We start from the raw sequence: 22,417 nt of genomic DNA, 5'->3' as shown, positions 1-22,417 counted from the left end.
GTTTTCACTTAAAAATCTTAATTCTTATTTTCTGTTTTAGATAAAAATATGTGTTTAATCTGAGAATTATGCCATTTTGTTTCTTGTATCAAAATTTAGAGAAGGTACTGTATGGTGCCTTGCAAAATGGAAATAGAAGGTTTTAGCATGCATTGTTTCATTTGTCATAGCATTGCAAAGTAGATCATTTTCTTTGTTGAGGGTAGTATTTTTAAGCCCATTTTTGTGGTATTATATTTAATATATTTAGCTAAATTTCTGTAGCAATAGCATTTTTGAAGAGTGATAGAATAACCTTACCTGTTTAACAAAAGTGTAAGAACCACAAAATGCAACTTGTGGATTGATTGGAAAAAGAAAAAAGATCAAATTCTGTATAAAGGTTTAGCAAATTAATTCAAAGTAACAAGTATGGTGGTCTTTAAGTGAAGCTGTTTTTTTTTAAAGACGTATCATCTTTCAAGCTCCCAGGAAAGCAACCAATTCAACCGAAAATATAAAATTGAAAATATGTATACATCGCTACACTTTATATAAAGTCTGTGTGTGCAGTATATATTTATATAAATGTGTTTAAAATTATACTTGTGACAGATCTCTTGGTCATTTAATTCATTTTGAATATTCTGATTTAATATAATTATTTATTTATTCCAAAAACATCAATATTGAGCACCTACTGATGCCCAGGCACTATTCTAGGCACAATAGAGTCATTGGTGAGCAACATAATTGTGAAGTTATATTCTAGGGCAGAAGGAGGTAATACATTTACCCGCCCATAACCGAATGTAAGTATGTTCACCACTAGGGAGAAATCAAACAAAGCTATTTCCTAGACATAATTTGAATAACAAGGCCAATGTATTTAGAACACTTAAGAATTGAGTCCTTGAAATGAACTCAAATTTTTAAGGAATATTTTTGATTGAAAAGAATGGAACTATCCAATATTTTGTCCTTTCTTAAGTTAAATTCTGAGGCTCAGGCGTGAAACCGTGCTGTGCATCCTCAAGCCTGTTTCTCTCTGGTTATCATAGGGGCACATGTAACATGCAGAAGACCACAAGACAGTCTGAGTCACAAGGTCAAATGTGAAGTCGTTAGAGGACGGGAGCAGAAACTTACAAATAGATTGTCAGTGTTCCTGGTGTGTCAGAGGCTAAATGGGAATTGGTGAACGCTTTTTGTCGGGCACCCTGGATTTGCTCACAGTTTATTTACCAGTTCATTTATTTAAGTGGGTTTAGAGAGTTTCACAAATGAGCACTTGCTTTGAAACAAACATTTTGTGTTTGGTACAAATGGGTGATACCGCAGGTGAACAAAGGTGCAGTCTGCCTGGAGAGAGGACTGGCGCTTTCAGTGCTCACAGAGATACTCCTGCCACGGGGTGGGCTCCCCAGTGTCTGGACCCCTGCAGACCCTGGGCCTGAGGGGCTGGCCACTGTCCTCCCTGATGCTGAGTTCTTCCGAGTGCTCAGCGGATGACCCGCCAGCCCAGAGGCAGGGGACCTTTCCATCACTGGGTCCTTATCGGCTGGTGGGGGAACAATGTTGTGACCTTTAAAAGGGTGGTGGCAGCTCTGTCTGACGTGGCTAAAGAGTCTGGAATGGACTTTAAAATTCTGCAGCTGTCCCTTGAGTCTCTGGCAAGAATGCCCTTGGGTAACAGGCTTGCCTTCCACTGCCTGCTTGCAGACCAGGGCAGACTAGGGCAGACTGTGTGTCATAGCTGGCCCTCCTGCTGTCTCGACACTAACACCAGCAGGACTGTTGAGCAAAGTGCCCGTGTGATCTCGGGTAGGCCTCCTGGTTTCCCAAGCAGAGTCAGTCTGACCTATGACCTAACAAGGGTTGTTTGGACAAGAGTCCACAGCCCCTCCTGGTGTTAACCCACCTCCTTCCTTTCCAGGCCTTTGGTGGCTACTGTTCATTTCCTCTTTGGCCCTTGTCTCTTTAGCCTTCTGGTCCAGTTTGTGTCTGCTAGCCTCCAGTGGTCTCAAGTAAGGCTCAGGAAGGCTTAAGGATTTCAACCCATCCCAGCAGAGGGTGGCCTGGTCCCTGCAGGTCCTTGGAACAGTCAGTGAGGGATGCCATGGTAGGCTGTGCTCTGCAGCCTCATCCAGCAGGAGGAAGTTTCAGAAGAAGAGACCTCTGGGCCCTTAACCCTTAGGAATAAGGGGTGTAGAATCTCTCGGGGGAAGGGGACAGGCTGGGATCTGGGACCCTGTGCTATAGTGCTTGCACTTGGACAGATGTCTCCTCAAGCAACAGGACACAAAGAAACTATAAGGGACTAAAGATAACAGCTTGCACGTGCTGTTGGGGTGAGTTATGAACAAGAAACAGAAAACCAAAACCCAGCTGCCGCTTCTGCAGTGTTGGGAGCAAAAGCAGGTGCCAGGTGTGATCCCCCCACAGGGCACCACCAAGTGTGCCGGCCTACCCACCAAGCCACCCCTCCCACCCGACCCCTGGATCCCCCCACCCCATTTAAGGGAACTGACCCCACCCTGGGGAGGGAGCAGGGGCACCTGTCACTTGTTCTCGTGCCCTCTGCTGCAGCACGAGTCCTGGCAAAAGCCTTGGAGTGTCTCGTCCAGCCTCTTCAATTTCTCCTGATTCCAGAGCCCAAGGACCTGGGTAGGTAACAGAAGGGGGAGGCAGGAAGGTGTGGACTGAGGGCGTGGAGGAGGAAGTGGAGCTGAGTGTGGACTGGAGCCCAGACCGTGGCACCAATGTGCATGTCACACAGTTTGAGGTGTCACCCAAATCTGGGAAAATCCTTGAAAAGCATTTGTTAAAAAAATTACACAATTTCTAAAAATCTGTGATGTAGAAGTTGCCATCTGTTGGGGAGACGGAGGTGAGGGTGGGGAAAGTAAAGACGTGGCCCAAGATGCGCACGTGGCAGCCTACGTCAGGAGGACGGGCTTTGGCAAATATATTTTCCTTCTCGTGAATTTGGGAAATTGAAGGAAGGTGCTAACTGCAGCGCAAGCTGCTGCCGGCAGGTGGTGATGGCAGCCAGCCTTAGGAGCAGACAGACTCAGCTGCTGGGTGAGGAGGTGCTGAGGACCCTGTGGGTTGAGGAGCCCTGGAGGGGAGCGTGCAACCTGCTCCCTGGGTCTCCAGACCAGCCTGGGCCCCGGCGTTCAGCCCCCAGATCTCCACTCTGTCCTGGGTTCTTTCCGTGGCTTCAGGCAACACGCACTTACTCTGAAAGGCACGTACTTCCCTGTAGGGAATTTAATGTCTATTCCTTTGTTTCAGTTTTGAGGAGCAATTCAAACTGTACAGCTTGAAAAAAGCACCTTGGGAAATTTCCAAATGAAAGGTGTCTTAATGTAAAAGGCTATCTTCCAGTCTTAGTAAAAGAGAAAAATATAATACCTAAGTTTCCCGTCTTTGGGGCAGTAACACTTGTTAACATGCGGCAAAATGTTCGATGTGTGTGGAGATTCCTGTTCACCATTTTATCTTCTCTGAAATCCCTTGGTTTTATCTTCTCTGAAATCCCTTGGTGCACAGTTACTTGGGGCCTGTGGGAAAGGGCATCTTGGATGACAGAATGACAAATGGGAATGTTTGACAATCTTCCATCAGTTTTGATCCCTTTGGGATCTGATGTCAGTAAAGTTGTGGTGATTCAATTTGTGGTGCAGTGAAGTACGTCTGCAGATGCAAGTCAGGGGGACACTAGAAATACACTTTTCTGTTTACAGTGACAACACGAGTTGAAGGATTCATGGTGGCGTGAAGGGCGAGAGGAGAGGGCCTCTCGTGCAAGGTTGGTGACCTCGGCCCGGCACAGGGTAGTCACAGTGGCTGCCACCCTAACGGGTAGCGCAGCCCAGAGGTCGAGCCCTGCTAGAAACCAGAGCGTGCCTTCAGGCCCCTGGTGCTGCAGGCTTCCCACCTTTGATGGAATCCCTAGTTCCTGCATCTTTAAAAATTTTTTTTACTGAAATGTCGTTGGTTTACAATGTTAGTGTCAGGTGCAGAGCAAAGGGATTCAGTTTTGCATACACGTATATATGTTTTTTCTTTTCAGATTCTTTTCTGTTATATGTTATTAGAAGAAGTTGAATATAGTTCCCTGTGCTGTTCAGTAGGTCCTTGTTGTTTATCTATGTTGCATACAGTGACGTGTGTCTGTTAATCCCCAACCCCCAATTTATCCCTCCACACCTTTTCCTCCATATTTTAAATAAAACCATCGCCCTGCTTTCACTGTTTCAGAAATTCCTCTGTGAGTGGAGCGGGTGCACAGGATGCTTGGCTGTTAAGTGGAGGGCTGTCATACTCACCAGGAAGAGCTCTGAAGCAAGAGGGCATCGCCAGGACGTGTCAGACCCAGATCACGTGGTGTGAAGTTGTGAGTTACTGGCTGTTGCCGCAAGGAAGCACTGTGCGTCACCGTGACTTGATACCCAAATGTAAATACACAAACTGAAGCTGTGTAGGAGTTGTTGATTATTCAGATGCTCTTAAGAGGGAGATTTTACATAGAAGTATATATAAAATAGGATATTTTAAATAGAATGATAAACAGGATAAATTTGAATTTGATAAATAAGATTTTAACAATGCACATGCAAGTCTTGCATACCAAAAACTATACAACATTGCTGAGAAAAATCATAAAAACCCAACTAAATGGAACGTTATGCCATATTCAAACATTGGAAGATCTGATGTTCTTAAAATGCCAATTTTCCCCAAATTGACCTAGAGATTTAATGTAATCCCAATCAAATCTTAGCAGTCTTTAAAAAAAATAGTGGTAATGGTTTCTTTTTTTGTTTGAATATACTTTAGGAAACGATATACATAACCGAGCTTTCCCACCATCTCCAGGTAACAGCAGGAAGCTCCAGCTACACACATTCAGCATTTTGTGATGGCTGAGAACAGCAGTCAGCACCAGACGTGAACAGTCAGCTGCGACACAAACATCCTTCCAAATGAAATGTCATCATAGCAAGACAGGTAAACCAGGGTTTAACAAGTGACAGCCATCTGGGACATGACTTCATCATTTTTGTTAAATTTCCTATTTCATTCAGTATTCTTATACACAATTCCCTGTTTATAGGTTTTAGATAAAACCTCCCTTAAGGAATTATTTCAATTAAGTATAAATGTTCAACAATAGTTGAACATTTCTGATAAACAATAGTTGAATAGTTCTAATAAAGAATCCCCAGGCAGTTCAAATTCTAATATGCACTGACCAAATGAAAAGAAAAATAACAATTTTTGTTCTAACATGTTAATTACAACAGCTACATTTCACATCTGATCAGCTTTTTTCCCCTTTCTCCTCCCATAACCATGTTCATCAGGCCATTTCCCTATATTTGTGCAATACATGTACTTTCAGCACATGTGCCCAGCAGTGCTTTGAAGTCCATTCTTACAAGGTGCAAATGGACTTCAATAATTTATATAAACAAGTGGGTTATGCTCAATCACTGCAATTTTAAGCTACTGTACACAGGAATGGAAAGGTTACAGAAAAGTGCCATAGCCACAGTGCCTGAAGAAAGGAGGGAAAGAGGAGCCTTAAAAAATGGATAAAATCAGATGAAGGATTTCAGAGGGAAATGGAACACATGGGCAATGAAAAACATTTCTCTGCAAAACAAATGGAGAAGCACTGCTCTTGACCATCAGGTGCAAGTGTGGGAACAGGTGTTTGATGACATTGTATCCACTGCCTGTATGGTTCACAGTCGTATCTTCAGACACAGATCACCTGGTGCTTGCACTGGATTTTTGAAAATACAAGATTTCTAAATGATACACTAACCCCCTAATTTTGCAGACAGGTTTACATGTAAAAGGCTAAGTATTTAGCCGCCTCAGCATTGATTAGTTTTGGGTGTCTAAGCTCTGTTACACATGACTTCCCATGTGTAACAGATGAAGAATGCATCTACAAGAAACCTACATTTCAAGGGTTTTACAATCAATCTTGTATCTTTCCCATGAATTGAATCTCACAGACCGCCGTCCCCTTGTCATTTGTTTTTGCCCAGCTTAACTGTCTTCCTCTACTTAAATGCAATTCAAAAATGTTATGATTGGGCAATAGATTTACAGTTCCTGTACTCAACACCATGTGCAATTATGACCATACTTGGTAATGACTGGCTCATACATACAGGAAATGGTAATTTAAAATGAGGATCAATGGGCCATGTGATAAAATAAACTCTAGTTCAAGGTCAATATATACTTTATCGACTTTATAATTTGTCTGGATTAACATACCTGGGAAAACAAGTTTACATAGGCCCCTGAAAAAGTAAGGAAATAGCCCCACCAAAGGGTGACTAGAAAACAGCATTCATTTATAGTTAAAAAGGAAAAAATGCACTAATTTAAAAAACCCATGCTCAAATATCAAATTTACCCAACATGGTGAAAGGCCAATGTATGCCAGATAAGTGATTTTCTCAACAGAAAAAATGTTCAGAGTATCACAACATTTCTAAGACTTAAAGGAATTTTACTCCAGATGTGATACACGTTTGGAAAATGCATGCCTAATTGCTCCTACTTCAGATGACTTCACTTGCTTGGCTTCTGGAGTTTTCCATCCTGCTTTTAGTGGCATTTCTCTCACGGCCATCACTGTCAGGCTACCAGCAACCGATTCGTAAAATGATGGCATATTAGCTTTTAGAAATCGGAAATCTGTACCCCTCTGTCACTTGCTCTGTTTGTCTTTTTTAAAAATAAAGACAACAACCTGGACTTTAAACCATCATACATTCTAGCCTATTTCAACAACATAAACCATCATAACTTTTTTAATTAAAAAAAATAGAGAGAGAAGTAAGACTAAGTGAAAGCAGAGTCAGAGCTGGAAGGCTTTCCTGGGACTACAGCTCCTTCAGTGAGCAAACTTGTTGGCGATTCTAATATTCTCCCCTGCTTTCTAAATTTCTGATTATATCCTCCTTGGTTGAAGCCATTTGAAATCCGACCTCTACATAACTGGTATATTACTACATTTTCAAAGAAAGGGGAGAAATCCCTTTTCTTGACACTGGACCCTGTGGAGACCCTGAAATGAAGCCCACAGGCGGCTTCCCACGCAGGCCTGAACATCAATGCGAGTTGTGTTTCTCTTTCTGATTTTTAAAAACAGCTGCTCGGTGTCACGGTGGAAGATAAGCCATTTTCTCGTGAACTCCTTGCCCAGATTACATTATGGTTCATAAAAAGTCCTGTGTTAATAAGCAGAAGTATTCTCCAACGCTGGAATCTTGTATGATTTGCAAGTTCGTCGACTTCAAAAGAATCCAAATCTAGTCCTGATTTTATCAAAGGCCTTTTGTTATTTTGCTATTTGCTATTCTGTTAATTCATACACTCATTAATTCAGATGTTCCCAAATGGATGCCACAAAAATTTAATTATATGACCAAAGAGATCTTTATAATGAACGATCGAGATGTTTTCATCGAGTTGCTGCATGGAATGCTACTATAAGATTGAAAATTAGCACCATGAGGTAAGTTTCACTTTTCAACAGGACTTTAAAAAATATGATCGTTAGAAACGGCACCTAGAGATAGAAAGGCAGGAAAGTGGGGTCCCTACACTGGAAGCAGGTTCCGTCAGCAGCTCAGGTGGCAGTGGGAGAAGCAGGGATGGGTTTTAAAAATGCCAAATGGACCGCTCTGGCTTTATCCTATTCCCCCCATCCTCCCCCAAATCTCTCAGGAGGAAAAAATAGTCCCCATTTGAGTTACAAAGTCAGAACAGAAGGGAGAGACGCAGGCTCTGGGGGTGGCCCTGTGTGAGGTGGGGGAGGGGCAGGCAGGCAAGCAGCAGTGATCACTTTGGAGATTATGAATGTATCACTGCGGACCGAACAAAATCCAGATAACCAGAAGTCTGTGCCCGGTTCACGGACAGTAGCGCTCTGCCACTTGAGGGAGATTTAAGATCTAGAAGCACACTGAAAACTGGAGTGAGAGTTAAGAGATGGTGTTCAACTCCCCTGTCTTGCTTCACATGGGCTCAGAGACTCGGGCATGTCACCTGGGCTCCTTCTCTAATCTGAACAAGCAGCCTGAAGTGCAGTCTTTGCAGCTCCTTGACAGTATGTCACCCAGACTAAGTACTTCTGCATCTATCTCAGAACACAGCGTCTATAATCCTGGAATGAAAACTATGTCCATATGTTCAGACGATACTAGGACTTCTTTTAAACTCAAATATTCTCTCATTAGCAGGCTATTTTTTATTCCATAGCTGCTTTATTGATTTTCCCCTTATTTCTAGGCACATAATATTCATCCTCAATTGTATCATTATCAACTATTTCACACAATTTTGTGCAATTTAAAGACACATTTTCAACTCCCAGTTAAAATTTCTGATCACTGATTTAAATATATCAAACAGCCATGGTATACTGAAATTGAAAACTTCAATACTGTCAAAACAGCAGTTCCTGCAAAGTGACAACACTGCCACAATGAAACAGATGTGTGTAAACACCCATGTTGTATGAGCTTGTGATTGACAGATGTAAGGCCAGTCAAATCTACCAAGAACCCCAAAGAACGCAGAGCCAGAGCTTGTTCATACTGTTCACCTCATGGAAAACTCTGGTTCCTCCAGTAAGTCCAGCAAACCTGTCTTCCTCCCAACCACTACCCACCCTCAATTTTAACTAGCCCATCTGGTATCCCCTAGATCTTGGTCAAGAGTCCCCACTGTAACACCACTCATCATCTGTGGTGGTTGCTTCCACGTTTGTCTCCTCTCCCAGCTCACAAGTGCGCCAAAGGGCAGGGTGTGTGATTTGTCTGTCTTTGGGTCTGGCACGCTGGCTGCCAGTAATGGGTGTACAGGAAAGATCTGCAGATGACCGTAGACAGGTTAGCTCTCTTGAACAACAATAAATTGTCATATATATATGTAATAAATACATAATGCATATGTAATATAATCCATATGTATTATACATACATATGTGTGTACATATATATGTATATATAAAAACAAATGTCAGAAAAGTACTTGTGAAAACTCTGGATTAGTAATAAATGAAAAAAATAGAATTACTAATCACTGCCACTTTCCCTCAAAAGGCAAGGCAATCTGATACAGGAAACAGACAAATATTGAATATCCATTTTTCTTAAAATATTCTATGAAAATTCCACCCTTCAACTATATCTTTGAGACAACAAATTGTCCGTCAAATCATAAACCAGAAATTAAGCATTATACACGCTAACCACATAAATATAAAGGAGAGCTCTAAGCAGATAAATAAGCATGCTATTTTTAAAATGTTTGAAGAGATTTATAACTTTCCACTTTTAAACTCTAATGCTATGCATTACTTTCTCAAAGTATAGATCCAGTAACACACTTCAATATTACTGACCAACTATTTAATTAAATCTACTTCAGCGCCATCCCTACAAAGTGCCGCCTGCTGACACACGTCACACTAAGTGACAGAGGGGCTGCCGGGGCTTGTACACCAGGAGCACCTGAGAAGACAGACGTGCTTCCAGGCGAAGGGTCTTTCCTGCCGACTGACTCATGCAGCTTTATCCTCACATTTCAAACGTACGCCCGTCTTTTCAAAGATAAACATTTACACAGCCTTGGTTGACCAATTCTTGCACCTGACTTTGTTAAATAAATGAATAGGAAAAAATTTCCCCCAAAGCCTGGCTACAGATAATAAAAAGGGCTTGAGGGGGCTTGTGAAGGAAAAGAACTCACTCTGTAACGTGTGTGCTCCGGTCAGTTTGGGTTATGTTAATTTATGGATGTAAATGCAAGCAAACTTGTTAATTAATTAAACAAAAGGTTGTGCATTTTCAGAGCCTGAAGTGATTAATAATTAGTTCACACAGGTTACATATTACAGAGGAACATAGCCACTAACCAGTTCCAGGACCATAAAAATAACAAAGCTACTTCAAGAAGATAGATGTATCATTCAAATGTGATTTTTTTTTTCCTTCTCTCAAATGTGGCTCCATTATGGAGGTAAGAATGAAAGGTAATATTCTGATTTTGGTTTCCAGAAAATACAAAAATGACACATTTCGTGCTCTCTGAAATTATCATTTCACTACAAAAGTTGTGGTGCTTGGGCAACAAATATGGAAAAGAAGAACTAAGAAAATCTGATGAAAGTTGGTGATGCTGAATACAAGTCTATAACCTACAGACAACCGTAGGGACCTGGAGAGCTGAACTTTTATAGGTAACTGTACATCTGACCCCTACATACTCATTTATCACTTTAGAAGTGTATAGAATTTTAAAAAATACTTTTCTGAGGCAAAGGACAACTTTGTTAGGTGAAAAAATTGTTAAAAACTCAAAGGAAATCTTAGACGAGAGAGAGAAAAGAAACTAGGATTTGTTCCCTCCTACGTGTTAGGTGACTGGGCTGGGGGCTCTACACATTTGTGGGTCCATGCCCTGCAAGTCCGTAACACAGGAGCTGTTAAAACTCCAGTTTTACAAATGAACTAACCACGACTCAGGGAGGTTAATATCTTTACCTAAGGTCACACAGTCAGTAAGAGGTGGAGCTACTAACATGTAAACTTTAGTCTGTCTTATTTCTCTCTGCGTGCTTTCCCAAAACCATGTATTTATTCTTAAGAACTCAAAGAGTTGGTGTCCTAAAATTACATAGGTTCTCAACAAAATACAGGCAACACATCCAATTGAGGAAAGCATTATTCTAAGAGTCAGGAAAGAAACCCTACTTCTAGGTCCTCCTTTTTCATCTATTTACTAAGCTATGTCCCGGAAAAATTAAAACAGTCAGGCCGTACGAACCTAAGATGAGTGGGTGGAGAAGGAGCAGAACATGGAACTCAGGTTGGTTTCTCTTACCTGCAAGTAAATGCTATGGACTGAATGTGGCCCCCAAATTCATATTTTGAATCCTGACATCCAGTGTGATAGGGATTGGGGGTGTAGCCTTTGGCAGGTGATCAGGTCACCAGCGCCAAGCCCTAATGAATGGGATCGATGCTCTTAGGGAAGAGGACCCCAGAGAGCTTGTGTGCCCCTCAGCCACGGGAGACCATGGTTAAAAGACCCATCTATGAACCAGGAAGTGGGCTCCATTATACACCAAACCTGCCAGCATCTTCACCTGGAACCTCCCAGCCTCCAGAACTGTAAGAAGTAAATCTGTGTCATTTACAAGCTCCCCAGTAGCTGGAACAAATTAACACAGTATAAATTCCAGCAATTAAATTCATTCTGATTCCATATTCTTAAAAATAACAGAGTAACAAGCTTATATCATTCTAAAAGTATAACCAGAACCCAGGTTTCTAAATTTTAAATCCAAAATATGCTTTGCCCTATTGTCTCTAATATTCTGAGCCACTGCTTCATTGTTATTTCAAGAGACATAGGACCCTCTTACATGCAAATGGGGGGAAAAGGTATTATACCAAAAATAAATGTAAATGATGTAAAGTTATTTCCCACATTCTCCCAAATTATTCATTACATGTAAATAGGATATATAATAACTTTGTGATAAAACCTGAAGCCTAATTTTTAAAATTTCCTCAGTGACCAAGTAAAATTCAAATTAATGTATTTTTTCTTATTCAGGAAATGACAACTTTTAAATTCAGAAAGCTAAACTGACAACACTGATTGATTGATTGCAGGGGGAGGTAATTAGGTTTATTCATTAATATTATTATTTCTTCTTTAATGGATGTACTGGGGATTGAACCCAGGACCTCATGCATGCTAATAAACACACACTCTACCACTTGAGCTATACCCCCTACACCTATTTTAATGTCAGCTGGTTACTTGCTCAACAGCATTACCACACTTTTGTATCTCATAGATGCACAAGATGTTTGTTACAGAATTATTTTCAAGTTAATGAACTGAGTGAGACATACCATGAGATTTCCAATCTAAGATCACAACAATTCTTGCAGTTTTTAATCTATGAATATCATTGTCACCTCAATTATCTGAAGTACCCTAGCAAATAAAACAAAATATAAGCATGTAACACTGTCAAGCATTTTTTCACTTGAGATCAATCCAAGAAGACAAAGAAATTGTAAACATATATGCATCCAACACAGGAGCACCTCAGTTTACAAGGGAAATGTTAACAGACGTAAAGGAGGAAATTAACAGTAACACAATAATAGTGGGGACTTTAATACCCACTGACATCAATGGAGAGATCATCCAGACAGAAAAGCAGTAAGAAAACATTGGCCTTAAATGACACATTAGACCAGATGAACTTAATTGGTATTTATAGGGCATTCCATCTGAAAGCCATAGAACACACATTCTTTTCAATTGTTGCACATGGAATATTCTCCAGGATAAATTACATGGTAGGCCACAAAGCAAGCCTTGGTAAATTTAAGAAATTTGAAATCATATCAAGCATCTTTTATGACCACGACATGAGATCAGAAATCAACTACGAGAAAAAAACTGAAAAAAAAACAAAAAAACAAAAAAACACAAACACCTGGAGGCTAAACAATATGCTACTAAGCAATCAATGGATCACAAAATATTTCGAAGAATAAATAAAAAAATACCTAAAGATAAATCAAAATGAAAACATGACAATCCAAAACATGTAAGACGCAGCAAAGGCAGTTCTAACAGTAAAATTTACAGCGATACAAGCTTATGTCAGAAAATAAGAGAAAGTCTCAAACAAACAACCAGAGAAAGAAGAATGAACAAAACCAAAAGTTAGTAGGAGGAAAGAAATCTTAAAGAGTAGAAATCATACACCAATAAAATGGACAACCTAGAAGAGATGGACAACTTCTTAACAAGGCACAATCTCCTGAGACTGGACCAGGAAGGAATAGAAAATTATAAGAGACCAACACCAGTACTGACATTTAAAATGTCATTAAAAAACTCCCAACAAACAAAAGTCCAGGACCAAGTAGCTCCACGGGCGAATTCTACCAACCATTTAGAGAAGAGTAAACGCCTATTCTTCCAAAACTATTTCAAAACACAGCAGAGGTAGGAATACCTCCAAAGTCATTCTATGGGACCACCATCACCTAGAACCAGACAAAGATATCACCCAAACCAGAAAACATGACAAAAAACTAAAATTAAAGGCCACTATCACTGATGCATATAGATGAAAAAATCCTCAACAAATACTAGCTCTAATGGTACCTTAAAAGGATCACATACCATGATCAAGTGGGATTTACCCCAGGGATACAAGGATTTCTCAATATCTGGAAATCAATCAATGTGAAACTTTACATTAACAAATTGAAGAATAAAAACCATATGATCATCTCAAGAGATACAGAAAAAGCTTCTCATAAAATTCAATATCCATTTATGATAAAAAAAAATCCCAGAAAGTGGGCACAGAGGGAACTTACCTCAATATAATAAAAGCCATATATGACAAACCTACAGCTAACATCATACTCAATGGCAAATGTAAAAAGCATTTCCTCTAAGATCAGGAACAAGACAAGGATGCCCATTCTCACTCTTTCATTCAACATAGTTTTGGAAGTACTAGCCAAAGCAATCAGAAAAGAAAAGAAATAAAAGGAACCCAAGTGGGAAAAGAAGTAAAACAGTCAGTGTTTGCAAATGACATAATGCTATACACAGAAAATCCTGAAGACACTACCAGAAAGCTAACAGAGCAAATCACTGAATTCAGTAAAGTTGCATGATACAAAATTAATACGCAGAAATCTGTTGCATTTCTATACACTAACAATGAAATCAAAAAAGAAATGAAGGAAACAATCCCACTTACTATTGCATAAAAAGGATAAAACACCTAGGAATAAATCTGCCTAAGGAGGCAAAATATCTGTACTCTGAAAACTTTGATAAGACACTGATAAAGAAACTGAAGCCAACACAAACAGATGGAAAGATTTACCACATTCATGAATTGGAAGAATCAATATTGTTAAAATGGCCACACTACCTACGGCAATATACAGATGCAATGCAACTCCTATCAAATTACCAATGGTATTTTTCACAGAACTGGACAAATAATTTTAATATTTTAATGGAAACACAAAAGAACTAGAATAGCCAAAGCACTCTTGACAAAGAACAGAGCTGGAGGAATCAAGCTTCCTGACTTCAGCCTATACTGCAGTGTGGCAGTAGTCAAAAAAATATGGTATTGACACAAAACAGACACATAGATCAATGGGACAGGGTAGAAAGGCCACAGATCAACCCACACAGCCTTCTACACTGTTGGTGAGATTATAAATTAATGTAGCCACCATGGAGAACATTTTAAATAATGGCTCTGTTTAACAACTGGTTCATAAAATTCCTGAAAGTTTACCAGTCAGATCTTGTGAACTAGCTGGCTCTCGCCCACCATTGCTGGCTGAGCCCACCTCCACTCCAACACCTTTGTTCTCTAGCCAAATTTTACACAGGGGTGGCCCTGTTGTACAGTTCTGGTCCAAGAGACACAGACGGAAGTGTCTCCTGGGAGAGCTTTTGCTTCCTGGTGATGGGATCTGCCTTTTCTTTCCTTTCCCATTCTGCTGGGAAAGGAATAGAAGTGCTGTAGCTGCAATGGCCTTAGTACCCTGAGGGGAACGCAAGCACTTTGCAAACACAGTGCCTGGCTGTGTGGCATCGCTGAACTGGCACCAATAACCCCCTACTCTGAGCTTCTCACTATGAAGAAAAAACATGTTCAATTACCATGATTCGCTCTTTGTCCTTTGAAAGAAAAAGCATTCCTAAGTGATACAGAACTAAAACACTCCAGGGCTTTTGGCCAGTCTTGACTTGCTTGTCATCCTGAGTCTAGATACTGCATATTAATTCAGAGGCAAAGATTGGGTTTATTTTTTTTAAATACCCTAATCCAAATTTTGAATAACTGGACTGACCTAGGTTTGTTTTGGTCTATCTGACCATTTGTTCTGGATTCAAATTGTCTTCTGATATATGTTGAGGTTGTATGCAAAGAAGCCTCTCCCGTTCTCCCTCTCAGTTGATTTGTGGAATACAGGAACCAGAGGCTATGTAAGAAACAGAACATCGATTGGTACTTTCCAGGGGTTGGAGGTGGAGGGTGGCAAAATGGATGAAGGTGGTCAATAGGTGCAAAATTCCAGTTGTAAGATAAGTAAGTTCTGGGGAGGTAATCTACAGCAAGGTGATTATAACTAACAATCCTGTATTGTATATTTGAAGGCTGCTAAGAGAATAGAGTTTAAAAGTTCTCACCACACCCACACACACAAATTGTAACTATGTGAGGTGATAGATTTTTAACTCATCTTATTATGGTAATCATTTTGAAATACATACGTATATAAAATCACTATATTGCATACCTTAATATATGTAACGTTATATGTCAATTGGATGTCAAAAAAAGCTGGAAAAATACTCAAAATATGCTCAGGTAGACACTAGTATGATTTCTATTGTTAGGACATAATACAGAATTGGGATTTACCCCTGGGGAAGAAATAAGCAACTGAGTAATTTTTAGTAGCGAGTGGTCATTCTGACAGCAGTAGGGAGAGTAAACTCTAGTTTGGTAAGAGAGAGCAGGCAGGGGCAGCTGGTGATAATCATGGGGGCTTTAGACACAGGAGTGGTGAGACTGAAGGTCTGCCTTGAAGGAAGCGCCTCAAGTTATCAGTCAGAAAGGAAACAGAAGAACCAAGAATGGCTCCTCATGATTTTGGGTTTGTTTTTTTGTTTTTTATATTATCCTGAGAAACCATGAGCCTTTTCAGTAAGATATTAATACAATGAATGCTAATGTTTATGAAGCATTATATATATGTATATATGTATTTTTTGACTCATTTCAATCTCACTTAACCCTGTAGGTTAGCCTTTTTGTTACTCCTAGTTCCTAGATAAAAAAACTTAGAGCGGTTAATAGCTAGTCACTAAATCAAAGAACATTCTTATACTTTATATCATTTTGATTTAAATTCTCACATCAACTCTACAATGTCTTTAATGCAGATATTATTATTCTTACTTCAGAATGAATCTAACTTGTCCTCAAATTGATTAGGACAATTAACCTGAAAATCAGTTGCAAAGATGAGATTGTAATTAGAGTTTCTTCAGTTCATATTGTTGTCTTTTCCAAGGGCTTTAGATACAACATTAGAACTGAGAGTTCTGTTTGAGTCTTATACATCCAGGTGGCAGCATCATGACTCAACGTAGCTTAAATGTGCACTAGAGTATCTTAACACATGATTCCTGAAAGTTTAAGGGGATATCTGACAATACTGGTTGAATTTATGGTTGGTTGTCATGCATACGGAAGAGACAGGGCTAGCCAAACTCGATCCCCAATCACGTCTACGACACCCACAGGTTCTCAGTAGGAAGGAGGGCCTGACTGTGGAGCCTAGGCACGGGTAGCTTGTTTAATTCCAAATTCTCAGCCTTGGCAAGTAGCCTGGGCTAGGGACAAGCATTGACCTTATTTTTCCTTTTTTTAAACTTGAGAAAATAGTTCACACAATACCTTTCTAGCAATGCATCCCATCCTGATTGAGGGAGAAAATCATGGCTCTTTTGAAGTTTTTCTTCTAGGCAGGTTTCCTTTCCTGTTAAAAACAAAGAAACAACACAAATTTAATTTTAAAGAAGATGTGTCCAAAATTCTCTTTTAGGAATGAGGAAGTCCTATGTTACAGTTCCACGGCCGTGCAGTCCAGTTCTTGAGAATGTGAGCTTTCACTGCAGACCTGGATTTTAGTCCCAGCTCTCTCACTTGGCCAACTGGTTAACCTTTCAGAGGCTCAATTCCCTCGTGTTTAAAATGGGAAAACTAAAATTCAGCTATATTTTATAGCTGAATCTGCAACTAATGTCTTCTTTGTTTTGTAGCAATGAGCAAAAAAAAAAGGGAAAGGGGAGAAGAAGGGAGCCCAGACAGCAACTGAATGGAAACCTGCGCACCTACTCGGCGAGGAGGAGGTGCTATCAGGAATCTATACAGAGTAAGTTTTAGTTAATGCTAATAAGCACATCTTGTTGAATTGACTTCTTGTTTATTAGCCAAAGATAATAATTGCATTTTAAACTAAAAGTGTATTACAACTGTCATTAGCCTTGTCAAACTGCTAAATTTGAAAAATGCTAATACAATTTTCACTTCAAAAATCACGTTATCTCCTTGATCCTTCCCCACATCCTTTCTCTTTATTGCTGCTTGCTGAACGGCATACTACCTTTTTAATTCTGCATCTTTGTTTCATAGCACTCTCATTTGTACTCCTAAAATCAGATGTTCCTTTCATAGAACACAATATCCTAATTAAAATATTAAAAGATGCTTTTTGAATAAAGAGAATTCACACTGCCATAAAAAATGCTCAGAGTGATGCAGGATTTTTCCTTTTTATACTTCAATGATTCTTTCTCTCTAAATTATTTCTAGTTATGGAATTAACCCTCTTTAGCCTTCAGGGTGCATTAAAACTGTGGAAGAGGAACAGGCAGCAAAATGAATTCAAGCAAAAAGAAAGTGTTGAAGTCATAGTAAAATTCTGAAAAAATATTTAACATTTTTATTTTCTAATTAACCCCCACCAAGGTGTCTTATTGTTTTTGATTGACTGTTTCATTTGGCCTCCTTCAATTTGCAGGGCAGGGCTAAGCACATTTTGGGTTCACAGCTCATTGTTTTTCTATTTGTGGAAATCCAGTCCCTTGTGTCATTTGACTTTCTTTCCTTTCTCCATTCTCCATTCTCAACCCACTCACTTTTACTGAGGTGTTTGAAATCCTTACAATTTTCTCTTAAATATCTTTTGTAATTATACATATTTTAAGTTAGCTAAATGATGCCTTATTCTGTTTCCTACTCTCGACTCAACACTATGACTTTGAGGTCTGGATATTATTGCTGAATGTATCTGTATATTCTAGATATATTTGTGAAACATTTGTAGACTTTTTTTTTTATTCTGTATTTTACAATTACCTCTATTGTGTCATTTTATAAAAAGAAATTTGGTGTTTTTTTTTTTAAGTCCATTTTGTCTTATTTAGTTAATACTTCCTTATATGGTTAGACCTCTGGGTCTTCTCACCCTAAAAGTTGACTGTGTGGCCTCAGCCAATCAGATATTTTCTATTTTCCTCTTCCTTGCTCTTTATTCTTTATCCTATAAAAGTTTCTTGCCTTCTACCCATTTTGCAGTTCTCCGCAATTAAGACAGTCCACTTCATGAAATGTGAAATAAAATTTGTTTATATCATCTAAATTGTCTTCTTTAATGATTTTAACAGCAGAATGAAGTAAAGAGAAACAAATTTAGTTTAACGTGACTCTACTGTATATTATAGACATTACCTAGAACCTTTAAATGATTTCACCAAGTACTGTCTTGTTAAATTTGAAAGAAATTTCAAGTCTGAGTAGAATGAATAAAACTTTTACTGAGGTCTAGAATCTCATAATGCCAATTAAAATAAAGTAAGATGAGAGAGCAAATCAAAAATACCTGTGGGGAAAAAGATCTTTCTTGGTAGATTCTTCAATTTATTTGGACAAGGGTCAGGCAAAATATTAACCTGTAGTATGTGGGTTTTAATTTTGAGGTTTCAGATTCATTCAAAACCACAGTAATTTACAAGTAAGAGGAGGAAAATATATAATTCTTTTGATAATTAAAAATTTATGAAACAAAGTCAAGAAAAATACATAATTAGGCCTTCTAAACCAACTGAAGAAATTTAATTCATTATACTTCCTCAGACATTGAGCAACTTGTTATAAATCTGATATTAAATCAAAGAAAAAACAATAATATATTCCTTTATAATCTTAATCTCCTTATACTCCCTTTTTTGGTTAATGTTACCAAGTCTATTTAGGGAACCAGACCAGAAATAAGGAAGCACTTCCATTTCCCAAATCATAAGTATCTTTTAAAATGCATATTTGAAATAGGTCCTCACTAAATCACACTTGTTAAACGAATGAACAAATAAATAGAAGTCCATCTAATTCTACTATTGGAACTAGATGAAGACCAGAGAAATAGTCATTTTTTTTAAATTGCCCCAAGAATTTGAGAATACATAGACCCACAAGAAAATACTTTCTTCCTCAGTTGAGTAATTAAATCAGGTAATGTATGTAAACCAACGACTACCTTCTCTGTGCGACATTCGACCTCCGTTCTCCCGCTGAATTTGGCGCCGAAAGCTCGGGATGGCGGCAGCGGCGGCGGCGGCGGCGGGGGAAGCGGCGGCGGCGGCAGCGGCGAGGGAAGCGGCGGCAGCGGCGGCGGCGGCGGCCGTGGCAGAGGAAGCGGCGGCGGCGGCGGCGGCAGCGGCGAGGGAAGCGGCGGCGGCAGCGGCGGCGGCGGCGGCCGCGGCAGAGGAAGCGGCGGCGGCGGCAGCGGCGAGGGAAGCGGCGGAGGCAGCGGCGGCGGCGGCGGCCGCGGCAGAGGAAGCGGCGGCGGCGGCGGCGGCGGCGGCAGCGGCGAGGGAAGCGGCGGCGGCAGCGGCGGCGGCGGCGGCCGCGGCAGAGGAAGCGGCGGCGGCGGCAGCGGCGAGGGAAGCGGCGGAGGCAGCGGCGGCGGCGGCGGCCGCGGCAGAGGAAGCGGCGGCGGCGGCGGCGGCAGCGGCAGCGGCGAGGGAAGCGGCGGCGGCCGCGGCAGAGGAAGCGGCGGCGGCGGCCGCGGCAGCGGCGAGGGAAGCGGCGGCGGCAGCGGCGGCGGCCGCGGCAGAGGAAGCGGCGGCAGCGGCAGCGGCGAGGGAAGCGGCGGCGGCAGCGGCAGCGGCGAGGGAAGCGGCGGCGGCAGCGGCGGCGGCCGCGGCAGAGGAAGCGGCGGCGGCGGCAGCGGCGAGGGAAGCGGCGGCGGCGGCGGCGGCAGCGGCGAGGGAAGCGGCGGCGGCAGCGGCGAGGGAAGCGGCGGGGCCGCGGCAGAGGAAGCGGCGGCGGCGGCGGCAGCGGCGAGGGAAGCGGTGGCGGCAGCGGCGGCGGCGGCAGCGGCGAGGGAAGCGGCAGCGGCGAGGGAAGCGGCGGCCGCGGCCGCCTGAGCGCATGCGCGCGGACTCCCTCCCCTGCCGTCGCGCCTGCGCAGTCGCGCCACCACAGCTTCTGGAAATTTTCGTCTCACCTGCCGAGGGAGCGACGCCGGGCGGAGTTGAGGAGTATCCGTCCCCGCAGTGTGGAGGGCTGAAGCGGACAGGAACCGCTTCCCTTTTGAAAACGTCTCAGCAGAGTACTGTGACCCTATTACGGCTTTAATGAAATGTCGTGAAGGACTGGGGAGAAAATGTACTTTCTTTCTGTGAGGAAACAGCACGCAGGAGGAGCGCGGAGGGGAAGGCGCCGACATTTCAAAGGAGCCGAAACTCAGACGGCCTGTGGGGGAGGATGCGCTGAGCCTGCGGAGGTAAGAAGCTGCTTTTCTGTTCTGGGTTCCTTTCTACTTTGCACTAGAAGTACCGTCACTAAGTTATATACGTTCTCAGGTAACTCTTTGGAAAGCAAAATCTTAAGTCTTAACAAAGTTCATTTTGCTACAGACTCTTATTTTTTACTGTTTAATTAGAAGGTACTTCTGACACATTTGATCCAAAGCTCTCATTAAATACCAGCAGGAAAAGCTTTAATGCCAATCATGCAGAAACCACGTGGTTTGACAAATTCTTTTTAATGATCTCCTAAACATATTAAAAGCAGTATCATGGCCAAGAAATGTAAATAAGATGAACCAATTTATACTTATGTAAACATATCATAAGAATTACATTAAAAATTAAACACCATTAAAATTATTTTTATTAGTAAAGTTATGCCCCTTGCACATTGAACTCAAAGAATTATATGTATTTTTCCTACCAAAAATTCCTACTGAAAAATTGTGCTCTACACTGGAATTTGACACATTGTAAAATGATAACTCAATTAAAAAATGTTAAAAAGAAATAAACTCAGAGCCTAATATTAATATCACACACACAAAAAGTAAAATATTGGCTGTATTCCCTGGGCTGTACAATAAATCTTGTAGCTTATTTATTTTATACATGGTAGTTTATACCTCTTAATCCCCTCTCCTTAAACTGTGCCTTTCCCCTTCCATCTCCCCACTGATAGCCACTAGTTTGTTCTCTTTATCTGTGGGTCTGTTTCTTTTTTGATATTCACTAGCTTGATGTATTTTTTAGATTCCACATATAAGTGATATCATACAATATTTCTTTCTCTGATCTATTTCACTTAGCATAATACCCTCCAAATCTATCCATGTTGTTGCAAATGGCAAAATTTCATTCTTTTTTGTGGCTGAGTAGTTTTCCATTGTGTGTGTGTGTGTGTGTGTGTGTGTATGTATACACACACACACACACACATGTTTACAGTACATGAAAAGTTGCCCAACATCACTGATTATCAGGGAAATGCAAATTACAACTTCAATCAGGTAATAACTCACATCTGTCAGAATGGCTGTCATCAAGAACACAAGTAGCAGATGTTGGCAAGGATGTGGAGAAAAGGGAAGCCTCTTACAGTGTTGGTGGGAAAGTAAATTGGTGTAGCCACTGTGGAAAACTGTATAGAGGTTTCTCAAAAAACTAAAAAGAGAACTACCATATGACTTAGCAATTCCACTCCTGGGTATATATTTGAAAGAAACAAAAACACTAATTTGAAAAGATACATGCACCCTACTATTCATAGCCACATTATTTATAATTGCCAAGATATGGAAGTAACCTAAGTGTCCATCAAGAGATGAATGGATATAGGGCTATTGACCGATCTGACTCATGGTTGAAAAGATTGGTTTAGTTGCTGTGCTAAGAATAGACCATCAAGAGGGAAGGGCAGAAGCAGCATAGAAGGAAAGAGGCTTGCATATCCAAATGGGAGATGATGGTGACTCAGACTTGGGTAGTTAACAGTGCAGGTAGAGTGATCACATTCTGAATATTTTAAATATATCCAAAGTTCTAGACAATGCAGTATGAAAGAAAATGAGAAGCCAGAGATGTCACAGTTTTGACCTAAACAGTGGTGAAGATGGAATCACTATCAAGAAAAAAATTAAAGAATGCAAGGGAGTAGGTTTGTATGGGGTGAGATCAGGAGTTCAGTGGAGAAATAAAGAAATCAGCTGGATGAGTCTAGACTTCTAGAGGGAGGTCTGGACTAGACATATGACTTTATGAGTCATTAGCATATAGAAGATAATTGAAAGGCAGTCAGGTTGGATATCACCAGAGGGAGTGAGTGTTGATAGAGACAAGATGTTTGTTTACCCTAACAGTAGGAGGATGAGGAGAAGAGACTTCTCTAAAGAAGATGGAGAAGGTGAAGCACAGGAAAAACCAAGACATTGTT

General features: G+C 40.9%; 1 long non-coding RNA gene across 2 annotated transcripts; it reads right to left on the bottom strand.

Moving 5' to 3' along the window:
* Nucleotides 1-630: 630 nt before the first annotated feature.
* LOC140689965 (uncharacterized) lies at nt 631-19,448 on the bottom strand. 2 transcript variants are annotated; one of them, XR_012065106.1, is made up of 6 exons: nt 19,209-19,448; nt 16,568-16,649; nt 14,952-15,083; nt 4,314-4,461; nt 2,538-3,545; nt 631-1,540 (listed from the first exon to the last, which is right to left on the bottom strand). It is a non-coding gene; the product is annotated as an uncharacterized lncRNA (long non-coding RNA). The 2 variants fall into 2 exon arrangements; XR_012065107.1 differs by lacking the exons at nt 631-1,540; nt 2,538-3,545; nt 4,314-4,461 and adding an exon at nt 4,571-8,889.
* Between the last annotated feature and the right edge of the window lie 2,969 nt (nt 19,449-22,417).

Source organism: Vicugna pacos, chromosome 28 (assembly GCF_048564905.1).
Source record: "Vicugna pacos chromosome 28, VicPac4, whole genome shotgun sequence".
Taxonomy (NCBI): domain Eukaryota; kingdom Metazoa; phylum Chordata; class Mammalia; order Artiodactyla; family Camelidae; genus Vicugna; species Vicugna pacos.
This window is presented reverse-complemented; position numbering and strand designations above follow the sequence as displayed.